The following is a 13,645-nucleotide window of genomic DNA, read 5'->3' as shown; positions in this document are numbered from 1 at the left end:
TGGCTGCCTTTGGGAGGAAGAGGATGAAGAGAAAGAGACCAAGGGCGAGAGGCCAGGGAGGAGGTGATGGCACAGCTGCAGGTGAGACGGGTACTGGAGATGCAGCGCTGGGAGGTTTGACAGGGCATGTGCACGTGCTCCAGGCTGGGCTCACCCGGGGCAGGGGCAGGGTGAGAGGTAGCGCACCTTTGGCACAGCCGTCCGCACCAGAGAACCAGGTTGGGGAAGTGGGCTTCAGGACGGGCAAAGGGGCCCAGCCCCCTCTTCTCCCAGCAGGGGGCCAGAGGGGGCCTCCGGGATGGAAGGGAAGCTGGCACACTCAGCAGGTCCTGCCTCCGGGCAGCCCTGTACCCCCTCCCTACCTGGCATAGTCTAGCATATGCTTCTCGGTCCCTGTGACCCATACATTATTGTTCCCAGAACACCTCTCTTATCTGCCTCCCGAATTCTCTCTTCCTCTGTCCTCTGCTCCTCATACATCAGAAAGCAGAGATGGCCATTCCTTCATTCATTAAACATTTGCTCAGCAGCTCCTCTAAACTGAAAACTCAATTATCCCTGTCATCCCCAAGCCCTGTGCTCAGCGCTGGAGAAAGGGAGGAGCCGCCCTCAGTCCAGTGGGGAGCAAGGCCCATGAGCTGGTGAATGTTTAGGGATGGAAGGTGGGTTATGTGGGACCATCCCGGGGGGCTGCCTGGACACTGGTGGTTGGGGGTGGGTAGTTGCCTGCCTGATTGACTTTGGAGCCAGCATCACAGATGGTCCTCCTAGGATGAGTACAGGTTTGCCAGGGGGAGAAAAAGGGGAAGGGAATTTCTGGCCAGAAGGAACAGAACAGGCATGAGCAGAGTCACGGAGGAGAAAAGCGGCCCGGCACTTAGGGAATAGTGCGGCTGGAGAGTCCGAGGAACAGAGGAGCAGGCTGGAGAGGGAGGCCTCGTGAGGCGCCTTAACGCCAGTCAGGGGAGTCTGGCCTTTCTCCTGAAGGCAGCAGAGAAACCAAGGGATGTTTCCAGCAGGTAAGCACACGGCCAGAGCTGTTTCAGGAAGGTCACCCGTGAAGGGCGAGCATGATTGGACAGATGGAGAGAACAGGGGGGCCTGTGGTATGCTTTCGGGACATGGGTCACATGGCCTGGGGCCTCTCCTGATGCAGCTCTGCTCCTCCCAGCCTGGGACACCCAGAAACCATGGCAGCCACGGTCTCTAGGTGCAGAGTACCTACCTGCCTTGGTATTTCCAAAACAGTCCATGAACAGCAGGTTCCTGGGACCCACCCATTCAGAATCTGAGTGTAGGACCTGGGAGGTCAGGATTTTCGAAAGCTCCCCATGCTAGCAGGGAGAATTGGTGCCTCATTGCTTTGCAGATGCTGTTCCCTTTGCCTAGATGCCCTTCTTCCCTCTTCCTCTACCTCCTTGACCTTCAGCCTCTACTCCCACGTCTTTTGTGCGATGCCTCGTTCCAAGCTCCCTCTATGTGCCCCCAGGTGCCTGGGACCACCTCTTTCTCAGCCGCTTTTTTACTCTGTCCTGATGGTTGCTTACCCTTCCATCTCCCTCGGTAACCATCACGAACATTTGGAATCTCCCGTGTGACTGGCACCGCTACAAGGGCTTCATGTGTCCTAACTCATTTAGTCCTCACAACATCATATGACGGAGCCAGGACACAGCAGAGGGTATTGAGGCCCAGAGAGGTGGTTAACGTCGCTGGCGTCATCCAGCTAAGATGCAGTAGGCTGCACTGTTCTGTGACGCCCCAGACGAGGAGCCCCTTGAGGGCAGCCACCCGGGGCTGATTATCGTTGCTGGTGCTCAGTGCAAGCACAGGGCCCGGCATAGGAGAGGTGCTGTTTCCTCATCTGGGCTTAAGGATGACAAGTCCCCTCCAGGGCTGCTCTGCAGCTTGGGAAAGTCCATGGCCCTGGTGGGGGTGGTAGGCTATGAGGTGTGCGGTCTGGGCGGGGGGTTGGGATGGCAGCAGGGGCAGGGACTCCTCGCTAGGATTTTGGGGTGGAACAACTTCCCAAACAGGAGGCCTTTCTCCCTCCTCCGCTGTGCTGAGATTCAGCCTTTCTCATAGAAATCAGACCCTCTCAAACCTGGTCAGGGGCCGGGGAAGGGTTTGTGGCCGGGGCGGGGTCGGAGGCCCTGATGAAGATTCTGGGCCTGATGGCAGAGCAAGGCAGAGACTCAGAGAGGCCACAGCTGCACGAGTAGCCCCCCACTCTCAACCTGAACTTAAGGGGCTCGCCTTTTCCCAGAGCAAGGAGGGCCCCCGCCCCCTGCCATTCCTACCGCCCACCCACAATCCCTCGGGAGCCATAGGTTATTGTCAATGATGTTGTTAATTAACTGCTTAATTAACTATTTAGGCTAATCAGATTAATTGACATTAATTGGTTACCATTTGTCAAGGACCCTGGAAAGCTATGCCTCTCAGAGTTGGAGTGTGTGACTGGGTCTGGGCAGGGGAGGCAGAGAGGAATTGTCATTGCGCTGTGGAGCTGGGGGAAGCAGGTGGCAGGCAGTGGCAGGACCGAGGGCACCAGGACGGCTGCCCAGGGACTGTGCATCTCCCAGCAGCTCTCAGGGCTGGGTCCTCAGACTCCCGAGTTCTGGGTCTTTATGCTTTGAGAAGTGCATCAACTCTTCCTATCCCTTAGCTGCATTTTTTAAAAAAAAGGTCTGATGAGGGACCAGAGGTAAGAGTGAGATACTTTCCATCCCCAAGGACTGTAAAGACCTCAGAGAGGGGAGAGACCTTAAAATCCTAAATAAGCCTCGATATAAGTAGGTCACCACATAATAACTGTGGGGATGACTTGCACACACTCAGTTTTTTAAAAAGAGAAAGATGAGCAGTATAGGGTAGATCAAATATGCAAAATATTAAACTGTGATAAAATGATCTGCATTATTTAGTCAATTACAGCCCCCAAAACCCACAGTACATTTTGATGCCTGTTTTAAAATACAACTTACAGTTTTAAATTATAGCACTTGAAACAAAAAAGAAAAAACTACTATGAAATGCATCCTACGTTTTGGAAAAAGAAAAAAAAAAAAAGCCAACCCACTCAAAACTGAGAGTGTGAATTTGTCTTCAGTGCCGTTCTCTCAAGATTACATGATTCCCACATCCAGTCCAATGCTGGGCTGGAAGACGGTAGCCTGCAGCCCCATCTGGACTTTTTCACTGACTCCTACCCCACACCCCCAGGGGTCCCTTCTCCTCTCTGGTGAGTCCCTGGCCTGTCTTCCTGATAGAGTGCTTACATGGGACATAGGAGGTGTGGATTTCGAGTATTCTGGAGATGAATACAAATGTGAGGGGAGAAAAGGGGTCTGTTTTGGTGGGAGGGTCAAGTTCCCAGGATGGGGGGCCCTTCCTGGGCAGGAAGAGGGCTCCCGGCTTGGTGACAGAGATCTCTAGCTTGGTAAGGGGAGAGCTAGAGAATGAACGTGGGGTCTCTCTCCCCCTTTACTGCCCGATCCTGCCGCCCCTGGGGGAGGAAGGACCAGGAGAGACTGGAGACTGTTGCCTAGCAACAAGAGGCGCATCTGGATCGATGGGAATGGCAGATGAGGCTCTAGCCCCCAGCCCGGCTCTCTCTTTGATCTCACCCAGCCCAGCAGAAACCTGGTGGGGGGGAAGCCCAGGGCAGCCTGCCTGATTAAAGCTGAGTCAATAGAGGGAATTTTCCATAATGAGATTGTGTGGGCAGTGGAGGCAGCTGCCCTGTCTCCCCACTTCACCCTCCCCAGCGGGTGGAAGGGGCTTGTCTGTCTGTCCAGCACACACCCTTCCTGCTGATAGCTCCTGGGAGGGCAGGCACATCACCACCCAACTTGGATTCTTCCAAGTGTTGGGCTGCCAGGGACTCAGAGCCCAGCCCTACCCTGGCCCCACTAGTAACCAGGCCCTGGCACTTAGTCCAGATGGGGAAACTGAAACCTGAAAAGGGAAAGAAATCTGGTCATACAGCTTCTAGCCCATCTTCCCCTTCCTCAGCCCAGCTCCCGGGTGTGAACCTGGGTGGGTCTGATCTTTTCCGGGAGGAGAAGCGGGTAAAGGACATAATGAAGCTGATGACAGCACAGGGCCCCTCTGATTTTACTCCAGCTTCAGCCCTAGAGGCCAGCTTGGGAGAGTCCTCAGAGAGCAGGACACCTAGGGCGCTCTCTCTAGGACACCTCCCCAAGGCCATCTGGCTTGGCCCCTCCCCAGGACACAGAGATCGCCATCTCCCTGGCAGCCCAGGCCATCAGTGACAGCTCAGCCATGAAAATGTTCTTTCGCAGTCTTCTCCCCGCAATCCCAAATCTCCACTGGAGCTCAGGCAACCACAGGGAAGCTGCCTGCTCCCTAGCTGGAAGGCTACAGCTCCCTGAAGGCCACTGAGGGCCCTAAAAAGGAACAGAGTGGGCTGAGTGGGTGCAGGGATTCCTTTGTTCCACCAGAACGCAGGGGAGGGGAGACTAAAACACTGCTTGCTGTTTGATATCAGTACTGGTCTATACAGGCTGCCTCCTGAGTTAAACTGGTCTGTGTTATTTTCAATGACCAGTACTGTGTGTTCTGCTCTATTCCACTGGTCTAGAATACTGGTCTGCATTGGTCTGTGTGCTCCCTGATGTATCCAGTCTGAATTCTTGGTTCCTCTATGGCCTGTCCTGGGCTGCAGTGGGCTGCACTGGTCTCATTTAGGCTATATTGCCTATACTGTGGGCCCCTCTGCAGGGAGCAGACAGCTGAGGCCTCTTTGTCCCTGGGGACCTGCCATCCAGATCCTCTGCTCTGGGAACCCAAATCAGAGCCAACAGGAATAAAGACAGGGCCCTGGCTTGATGGGCAGGAACCTAGGTGCCAGGTGACTCCTTCCTATCCATTCAATGACAGAGCTGGACTCCAGGGCTTACAAAGTATAAGACAATGTGGCCTTTGCAAATATTAACACACATCAAGTCTGGGCATATTGAGAGCGGTAACCAGGGACCTTGCCCACTGAGGTCCCCAGAGATGGAGGTGGTTAAAAAAATAAGTAGTGAGCTCCCCGTCAGTGCAAACACAAGCCGGGTTTCAATAAATATTCACAGATGGCTGCTTTGTGCCAAGCTCTGTGCTAGGCCATAGGGACACAAAGATGGACACAGCTCAGTCGCTGCCCTTGGAGAGCCCTCGCTCGGCTAGGGAGCAAATAGTCACAGCAGGACAAGGGGAACACTGAGAGTGGTAACCAGAAGGTAAGGCTCTGGAAGCAGCGTGGAGGCACACGCCACAGTGGAGGTCAGGGAGAGCTTCACAGAGGAGGTGATGCTTGAGCCGCGTACTGCCAGATAAATGGAAGGGGAAGGGCATTCCAGGCAAAGGGAGCAGTCTGGGCCAGCATGTTCTTGGGTGAAGCCGAGTGCCGTGTTTCTGACGTACAGGGGGCTGGACAGGTTGCCCAGGACGCAGGTGCCAGCTAAGCTGCCTGGCTTTCTCCTGTGGACAGTGGACAGGCCCTCCCTCCCTTGCCTACCCCCAGACACCCCACCTTGGCTCTGGGAACTGGGCCAGCCCGCCCCCACCTCCGTTCCACAGCACAGTCTGAGTCCGCAGGGAAGGGGATAGCTCCAAGCCTGCCCAGGCACGGCTGCCCCCCCGCCAAACCCCGCAGCCCAGGGCTGGGGGCATCGGGGAGGAAGGGCAGGAGCAGGCCCAGGCTGTGTGCAGGCCAGGCTGCCCGTCCCTCCTGCAACCAGCCCTCCCCCCAGCCCAGCCAGACCCAGCCCGGGGGCTCTGGCCAGGGCCTTCCTCCGGCTCCATCCGGGCGGCAGGAAGCTCCGGATGCTGAATAATTGAAAAGAAGGCTTTCAGCTTTCTCCCTCCCCACTGCAGCGTCTTCTCGAGGGTTGGGTAACAAACAGCAGTGCCAGCGCCTCCTGAGAGAGACTCCAAGAAGGCAGGGAGGAAGCTTGCTCTGCTAATCCTCTCTGCCAGCCTGCCGAGCGCCTTCCTCCCAGGCCTCTCCCCACAGCATCTTCTGACCCGCGAATTCTGGTCTCTATGGGTCCGTGTGGGTTGGTATCTACTAGTCTTCACAAGTTGGCACTGATGTGGTACATTATCTGCCTTATGTGTTCTGATTTATACCGATCTATACGTCTTCCTGGTTAACTCATGCCTGTAGTGGTTTAGACTAGCTGGCGTTGTTTATGAGTAGTACTAACAGTTAACACTTATACACAGAACTTACTACATTCCTGGGCACTGCTGCACTGTACATATGTTAATTCCTTCACCCCTAATGGTGGGGGTACTTATATTAACCCCATTTTACAAATGAGGAAACTGAGCACAGAGGTCAAGTCACTTTAGGGCACACAGTAATGGATTTGAACCCAGCCTGGCTCTTCTGTCACTTGCTGATCCGTACAGATCTGTCTTGGTTAATGTGGACCGGGCTATCTCTGAGAGGCAGACCTTTCTTCAGGGCAAAGGCCACCAAAATCGAGGGCACCAGGCAGCAAGAGAGATCTTTTTGAAATGCAAAGCTGACTGTGACCTCCCCAGCTCAGCAGCCTTCCCTGGCTCCCGATTGCCTGCAGGGTGTGGGCCTAGCTCCTCCAGCCCCTCCTGGCCCACTCTGCCTACCTGTGCATGAGCCCATGCTCTTCCTTTTTTCCTCTCCAAACCTTCTTCCCACATGCCCCACACTCTGTGCAAGACACCCTTCCTCCCCTTCTACATCTACCAGCTCCTACTTACGCTTCAAGAGTCCTCCTCCAGGAAGACCTCCCAGCTTTGATCCTCCCCAAACACATTCCAGCTCAGTTGATGTCTCTGCTGCATGTCTACCATCCCAGCACTTAACTTGCTACCTCACAGTGCTTCTCCCCCTGCATCTCCTCTGGTGAGCCTCAGACTGGCCACTCACCGAATAGCTGTGACATGAATGAGTGACCTGCCCCTAGAGCTGAGGGGCCATCTCCCAGTCCTGTGGCCCTTACTCCCCAGCCGCACCCCCTTGGGCAGGGAGCACAGGGAGGGCTTCTAGTTTGTTCCAGCCATGACCTGATTACCTTTGCCACCTCCCCACGCTTGTGTTCATGGGCTGGAGGTCTGGAGAAGGGTCCCCCCGGGAAAGGGAGGAGTTGACAGGAGAGCCCCCTCCCCAGGGTGCTCTGGGGACACATCCTCTGTGGTCAGGAGTACAGCCTGGCTTCAGGGCAGGGACTGGGGTGGGGAAGGGCCACACCCAGATTCCTTGGACACAGTGGAGATGGGTTTTCTTTGCCAGCTTCATAAAATATCTTGACAAAACCATTGTTGTTACACACTTATTTTCACAAAGACCCAGACTTAGTTTCACAAGCTAAGTGCCTGGTTTCACGTGTGTTTGTCAGTTCCATCACGTTTCTGACAGTTACAAAGAACTCTTTCCTCCAGGAAACTCCGGAGGCACATCCCTCCCCACCCCCTCTCCCCACACTGAGCTCTTTCTCTGGGCGGGCTCACCCTGTGTTAGTAGTCCCCACCTTCACGGGAAGGCTGCTCTCCATCATGCATCCCATTCCACCCTGACCCTCTTAATCCCAGGTCCCTGGACCTCGCCGTACCCTTGCCTTCAGCCCGTGCCATCCCCTGCTTGGACTCCCCCTTCCTTAGACTCATCCTTCAAAGGACCAGTGTAAACACCCTTGCCTTTGTGAAGCCTTCCCTGACCATCGCAGGCAAAGGTAGACCCTCCCTGGTCTCGTTTTTGCTCCTGTAGCATTGGGGGGGGGGAGGGGTAATCAGGATCTGTCTTCATAACAAGCTTGTCACTGAAAGAATGAACAATCCCACCACCTTATGAGCTAGGGAGTATTGGCCCCATTTTACAGATGAGAAAACTGAGGCTCGGGGAGGTTTGGTGACATTCCCTGATCACCCAGGAAGAACTGGTATAACCAGAATTCAAGCTCAAATCTTCTGATTCCCAACCCAATGCTCCTTGTTCCTGAGCCAGTGGGAGCAGCAGAGGGACCTTAGTGGCAAGAAGGTGGTTAAATTGTGTATGACCACAGGTCAAGAGTTTACTTGAAGTTGTAGGAACCTGTACCTTTGAGGGTGCAGAGGCCCCGAGTCCTGACATCATCACCGGGTAGGTGGGTCTCTGGCAGGCAGGGGTGGGGAAAGGAGCCCCCAGGGGAGTGAGTGCTGCCACTGGGGGAGATAGGCTCCTGAGCCCCAGGAGCACAGGGGGCCCCTGGTTTGGTGCCATGGGGGCTGGAGGCTGAGACACTGAAAGTGAGTTGGGAGGGGTTTGCTGAGGCCAGTGGCGATGGGGAAAGGTGGCCCAGGTCATCTTTGCCCTGGGCTCCGGCCTCTGCCCTCTCCTCCCTCCACAATCAACAACCTTGCTTACCCTTGGGTCTCAGTCCCCAGCTATGTGATGACATCCCCCAGTCAGACCCAGAGCTCAGCCATCTGGACATCTTCACATGGATGTCCAAGGACTCCTCACCCCCACCATGTCCAAAAGAGGACAGTCACCACTGACAAATAATCATCACCATTTATGGGACATTCATTGTGTGCCAGGCACTGTGCTAGCATTTCACATGCATTAGTCCTTTACCACGACCCTACGAGGAGGGTGCTATTATTAGTTCCAATTCACAGGCAAGGAAACTGAGGCACATAGTTTAAGCCACATGATCAAGGTCACTCAGCTCATGAGTTCCCAAAGAGCACGGCCCTGTCTCCCCGCCTCAAACCATGTTCCCCGTGGCACAACGCAGTCTCCTTCTCAGACACATATGTGGTCCACTGTTCCCTCTCCCCAGACCTGGTCCAGTCACTACCACCCTTAGCATCCTACCCCTCTGAGCCCCGAGGTGAGTGATGATCTCATTAGCTGAGAGGCCTCTGTGCCTGTCAGCAGGCTGGACCCTGCAGTACAGATGGGCTATTTCCCCTTCAATTAATCTCTACCAGCAGGACTGGACTTGCAGGTACTGGCAGGCAGACTGTGTTCCATCCTGTCCTCAGCCAGGCCTGCTCAGGGGACCCAGGCTTGGGACTGAGGGAAGGAGGCAAGCCCAAGGACTCAGGAGTGGGGCTTGGAAGTCAGGGCTATGGCCCTTTAACCACTTCCTGGCTATCAGAAGGGGAGATGCAACCCTGCCGCGCACCCCCGCCCCACCAGTCAGACATCATTAAATTCATGACTTAATCTGCACATGGGTTTGACTGGCCCAGCATCTGGGCCTGCCCTTGGGACCTGACCCAGTGCTGGGGACAGCCTCAGGCTGAGCTCTGGGGGGAACTGGTGTGGTCCTGGCCACTGGCTACAGCAGCAGGAAGGAGGTGGGCTGAAGGCTTGGCGGTATACATACATAGTCAGTATTACCTAGATTTCCAGAGCAGGAGAAGACCTGTGGGGTCTTTGAGTCCAGTCTCTCATTGTCCACTGGGAAAACCAGGGTCCAGAGATGGGAAGAGACTCGCTCAGGGTCTCACAGCCAATCAGGGGTCAAGAAGAGACTTCCCATGTGCCACCCTGCCTCCAAAGAGACACAGCACCAATGTCCCCAAGGACCTTAACAAGTCAGGGTCAGTGTTATGTCTCCAGACCTCATAGCTGGCTGCTTGACCCCCAGAAGCCCCTCACCCTTAACACAGCCCAGTTTGCCCTCCATATTCCCCATCACAGTAAATGTCTGCACCATCCCCCTGGCCGCCCAAGCCAGAGACCCAGTGTTATCCAAGGTGCCTCCCTCCACCCCACACCCAGTCCGCCAACAGTCCTGCCCAGTCTGTCCATTTATTTCTTGAATCCTGGCCAGGGCCCAGCTGCTCTGGTGTCCCTGTCTCCAGCCCCTCTCACCCCTTCTGGGAAGCCTGCCCTGACCAACCAGGCGGAGATGCAGACACTCCTCAAATTCTCTCTTATCACACTACACCGCGATAACTACTGGTTTCCCCAACTAGCCTGTGAGCTGCCAGAGGGTCAGGATGGGGTTTTGCTTGTCTCCAAATCTCCAGCATTTGTTGCTGGGGGAGGGGGCGAGTAGATGCTGTGCGAGTGTTTGTTGTGTGAATATAATAGTTTATCTCCTATTTGAGTAGTTCCTGTAATGGGGAACTCACTCATCCTGGGATGAACTGCTTAGTTTTTCTAAAGTTTTGATTGTTAGGGAAAAAAATCCTACCTTGGACTTAGTTGAAGTCCGCTCGAGATGGCTTCTCGGCAGGAGTCCTGGCGTTGTCTTCCGGAACCACCCAGATTGGCTAGGGGTTTGCTCCCTTCAGTGTGGGTCAAGGTCCAGCACAGGTGAAACTTGTTAGAAATGCAAATTCTCATTGTTAGAAATGCAAATTCTCAGAGCCCACCCCAGATCTACCCAATCAGAGATTTCAGGGGTAGACCAGTCATCTATGGTTTAACAAGCCCTCCAGGTGACTCTGCTGCCTAATAAGATTTGAGAGCAGCTGCTATAAAACCGGCTCCCAATTGCTGGTCCACAGATGGTCTATATCAGAATCACCTGGGGAACACTGACAATTTCACCCCCAGGGATTTTGATTCAGTAGGTCTAGGTAGGAATCACATATAAAATACAAGACACCCAGTTTAATTTGAATTTCAGATAAACAATGAATAATTTTCTTTTAGTATAAGGATGTCCCAAATATGAAATTCATGAAATCCAAATTAATTTAACTGTGCATCCTGTATTTTTATTTGCCAAATCTGGCGACACAACCTACTTCTCTTTTATTAAATAAATTTACTTATTTTATTTTATTTATTTTTGGCTGCTTTGGGTCTTTGTTGCTGTGCGCGGGCTTTCTCTAGTTGCGGCGAGCGGGGGCTACTCTTTCGTTGTGGTGCACAGGCTTCTCATTGCGGTGGCTTCTCTTGTTGTGGAGCACAGGCTGTAGGCATGCGGGCTTCAGTAGTTGTGGCACACGGGCTCAGTAGTTGTGGCTCACGGGATTAGTTCCCGGACCAGAAGCTTGAACCTGTGTCCCCTAGCATTTGCAGGCGGATTCTTAACCACTGCACCACCAGGGAAGCCCAACCCAACCTACTTCTAACAAGCTTCCCAACAGATTCAGCCAGGTTTGGCCTAAATCCTTTACAATCCTTCAAGTGTCTGAAGATCGGGACTCTGACCGCTTGGATATTCTTATCATCACCTCCCCATTCTGGACATATTTTTGTTGACGTAGCCTAAGATGGCATGTACTTTTGGCAGGCACATCATGATACTGACTCAAATTGAGCCTGTGACCACTGCAAACCCCTAAATCCTTCCTAAATATGCTGCTTCTAAAGTATGTCTACCTCATTCCAATTTTAGAAAGTTAATTTGGGACCCAGCTTCAGGATGTGGCGTTTCTCACTATCCTGTTTCACCTTCTTAGACTCCTTCCATCTTTTCAGTCTGTTGAGTCCTTTCAGATTCTGACTCTGAACTTATGAGCCTTCTCAAGTGGTGTCCTCAGTGAATCTGATCATCAGGTTATCAGAGTTCCATCCAGTCAGTGGTGAACATATCAGATCAGATGTGGGTGAAGACAGAGCCCTGTGGTCTTCCACTAGATACCCCCATCTAATGTGACATTGACCCATTAATCAGCTCCCTTTGAGCATAGGTTAATCTATCCACCAAATAAAACAGTACAGAATGTTAGTTCCCACCAGCACAATGTCTCTTTCTTCTTATGAAATCTCACAAGGATTCCGTAATAGATAATATCAGATACCCCACAGAGAGACTCGGTGCCTGTAGTAACTAACTCCCTGGTCTGCTGGTCCAGCAACCCTGACTTGGAAAGAAGTGGGCTCAGTGTGCAATGACTTATTCTTAGGGTCCTGGGCTCTCCTCTAGGGGTTCAGGGGTCATTCTTTCAACAACGTGCTTCTGATTCCTGCCTGGCACCCTCCATCACCAGGTGAAATTGCTAGAATCCACCGTCTGTCCTAGTGAAAATCCAGACAGCATCTGCCCTGTCTTCACATTCCTCTCCTTTCCTTCAGTCACTCCTGAAAGATTGCCTTCAGCAGCCTAGCCATCTTACCCAGGCATTCTCCCAGTGCCAGGGATAGGATTTCTCAGGGTCTGGAGATCTGAGTGCATTCAGAACTGCTCCCACCAGCTTCCCCTCCCCTGCCCTCAAGGAGCTCAGGCCAAGTTTTAGGCTGGGGAGCCTCTCCCACATCAGAGGGAAAGCATGCAGAGCAGCATTACTCAGAACCTGGCTCCATGGGCTCTCACTGGGACCCAAGCACTTTGTCCCCACACCCTCAGTGCACCTCCTGAGTTGCCAGGTGCTGGGTAGGTTCTGGGGAGCCAGAATGAACGGATGGTCCCCTTCACTCAAAGGGCTAGAACAGTGGTCAGATGCAAACAATAAATTGAGCCTCAGTATCTAAAGAGATGAGGACAAAAGCTGTGGGGGCACAAGGAGGGAATGACTCATCCTTCCTCAAAAGCAGGGAAGGCTTCCCAGAGGAGGTGACATTTGGGCTGGGCCCAGAAGGCTGTGCCGGAGTTCCCCAGGTGGACAGAGGAGGAAATGGAATTCCAGCACAGGGGAACCGCATGGGCAAAGGCACAAAGGAGTGAGAGCACATGTTTGGGGACAGATGACCCAGGCTGAGGGGCTGGATGTTGGCTACAGGATGAGGTGTGGCACGGGATGAAGTTGTAAGATAGCCTAAGGCAAAATGCAAAGGGGTCTTGCAGGCTGTATCAAGGACTGCCCAGCATTCCTCTGTCCCACCTCCCTTTTTGCCTCCTCCTTGTTCTACCCCGGGGCGCTGGGCTCCACATGTTTCAGGCACTTTGCTGGCCCTAGGAGTTGAGGCTAAACTGCCCTCAGCCCTCAGGGGGAGCCAGACCTGTGTGCCCACAGTGAAACAGTGAGTGGCTAGAGCTCCAGGAGGGTCACACCAGCCAGAGCGGGGAGGGGGAGCTTCCAGAAAGTGGGGAGGCCTGTGAGCAGTGATTTTGAGGTCATGCAGGAGTCAGGTGCAGAGCATCCCAGGGAAAAGGAGCAGCAGGGGGAAAGGCCTGGATGCAAGAGGGTTGGAGAATCTGTGTGGGAGCAGCAGGGGACGGCTAGTCCAGGAGACAGGCCATGTCACGACTTGAAGCCAGAGTGACAGGAAGCCACTAGAGGCTGTTAATCAGGGCATGATTTGCTGACTTGCTCCTGGACCAATCTCCCAGGTTGCTGTTGGAAGACGAACAGAAAGAGGTCGGGGAGGGTGGGACAGACAGGATGCTGAGGCCAGAGTGGACCAGAGGGAGAGGCTTGAACTGAGGCAGTAACGAGAGAGGAGGAGATGGATAAATGTGAACAAGGTTGAGCAGAGGGAATGAGGGACCAAACTTGATGCTGGTGAGCTGTGGGGGGCCAGGACAATGGGGTTCTCCAAGCTCCATGCGTGTCCCTGGCTGGAGGCCGGAAGCTATGCACTGGAGCCAAGGCAGGTAGCAAGCAGGGATCCCAGAGCTTTGTGTGGGGCTTGGTGAGTGGGTGATGCCTGTGGGGCACCCTAGGAGAAGGCCTGGTGGAGCTGGGGTGCAGGGCTGGGCTGGGGACAGACGGGAAGCAGCGTTAGAAGAACAGCTTTGCTCTGTAAATCCCCGAGAAC

Source organism: Aethalodelphis obliquidens, unplaced genomic scaffold, assembly GCF_003676395.1.
Source record: "Aethalodelphis obliquidens isolate GAN/ISIS:26980383/991018 unplaced genomic scaffold, ASM367639v1 scaffold30, whole genome shotgun sequence".
NCBI lineage: Eukaryota > Metazoa > Chordata > Mammalia > Artiodactyla > Delphinidae > Aethalodelphis > Aethalodelphis obliquidens.
This window is presented reverse-complemented; position numbering follows the sequence as displayed.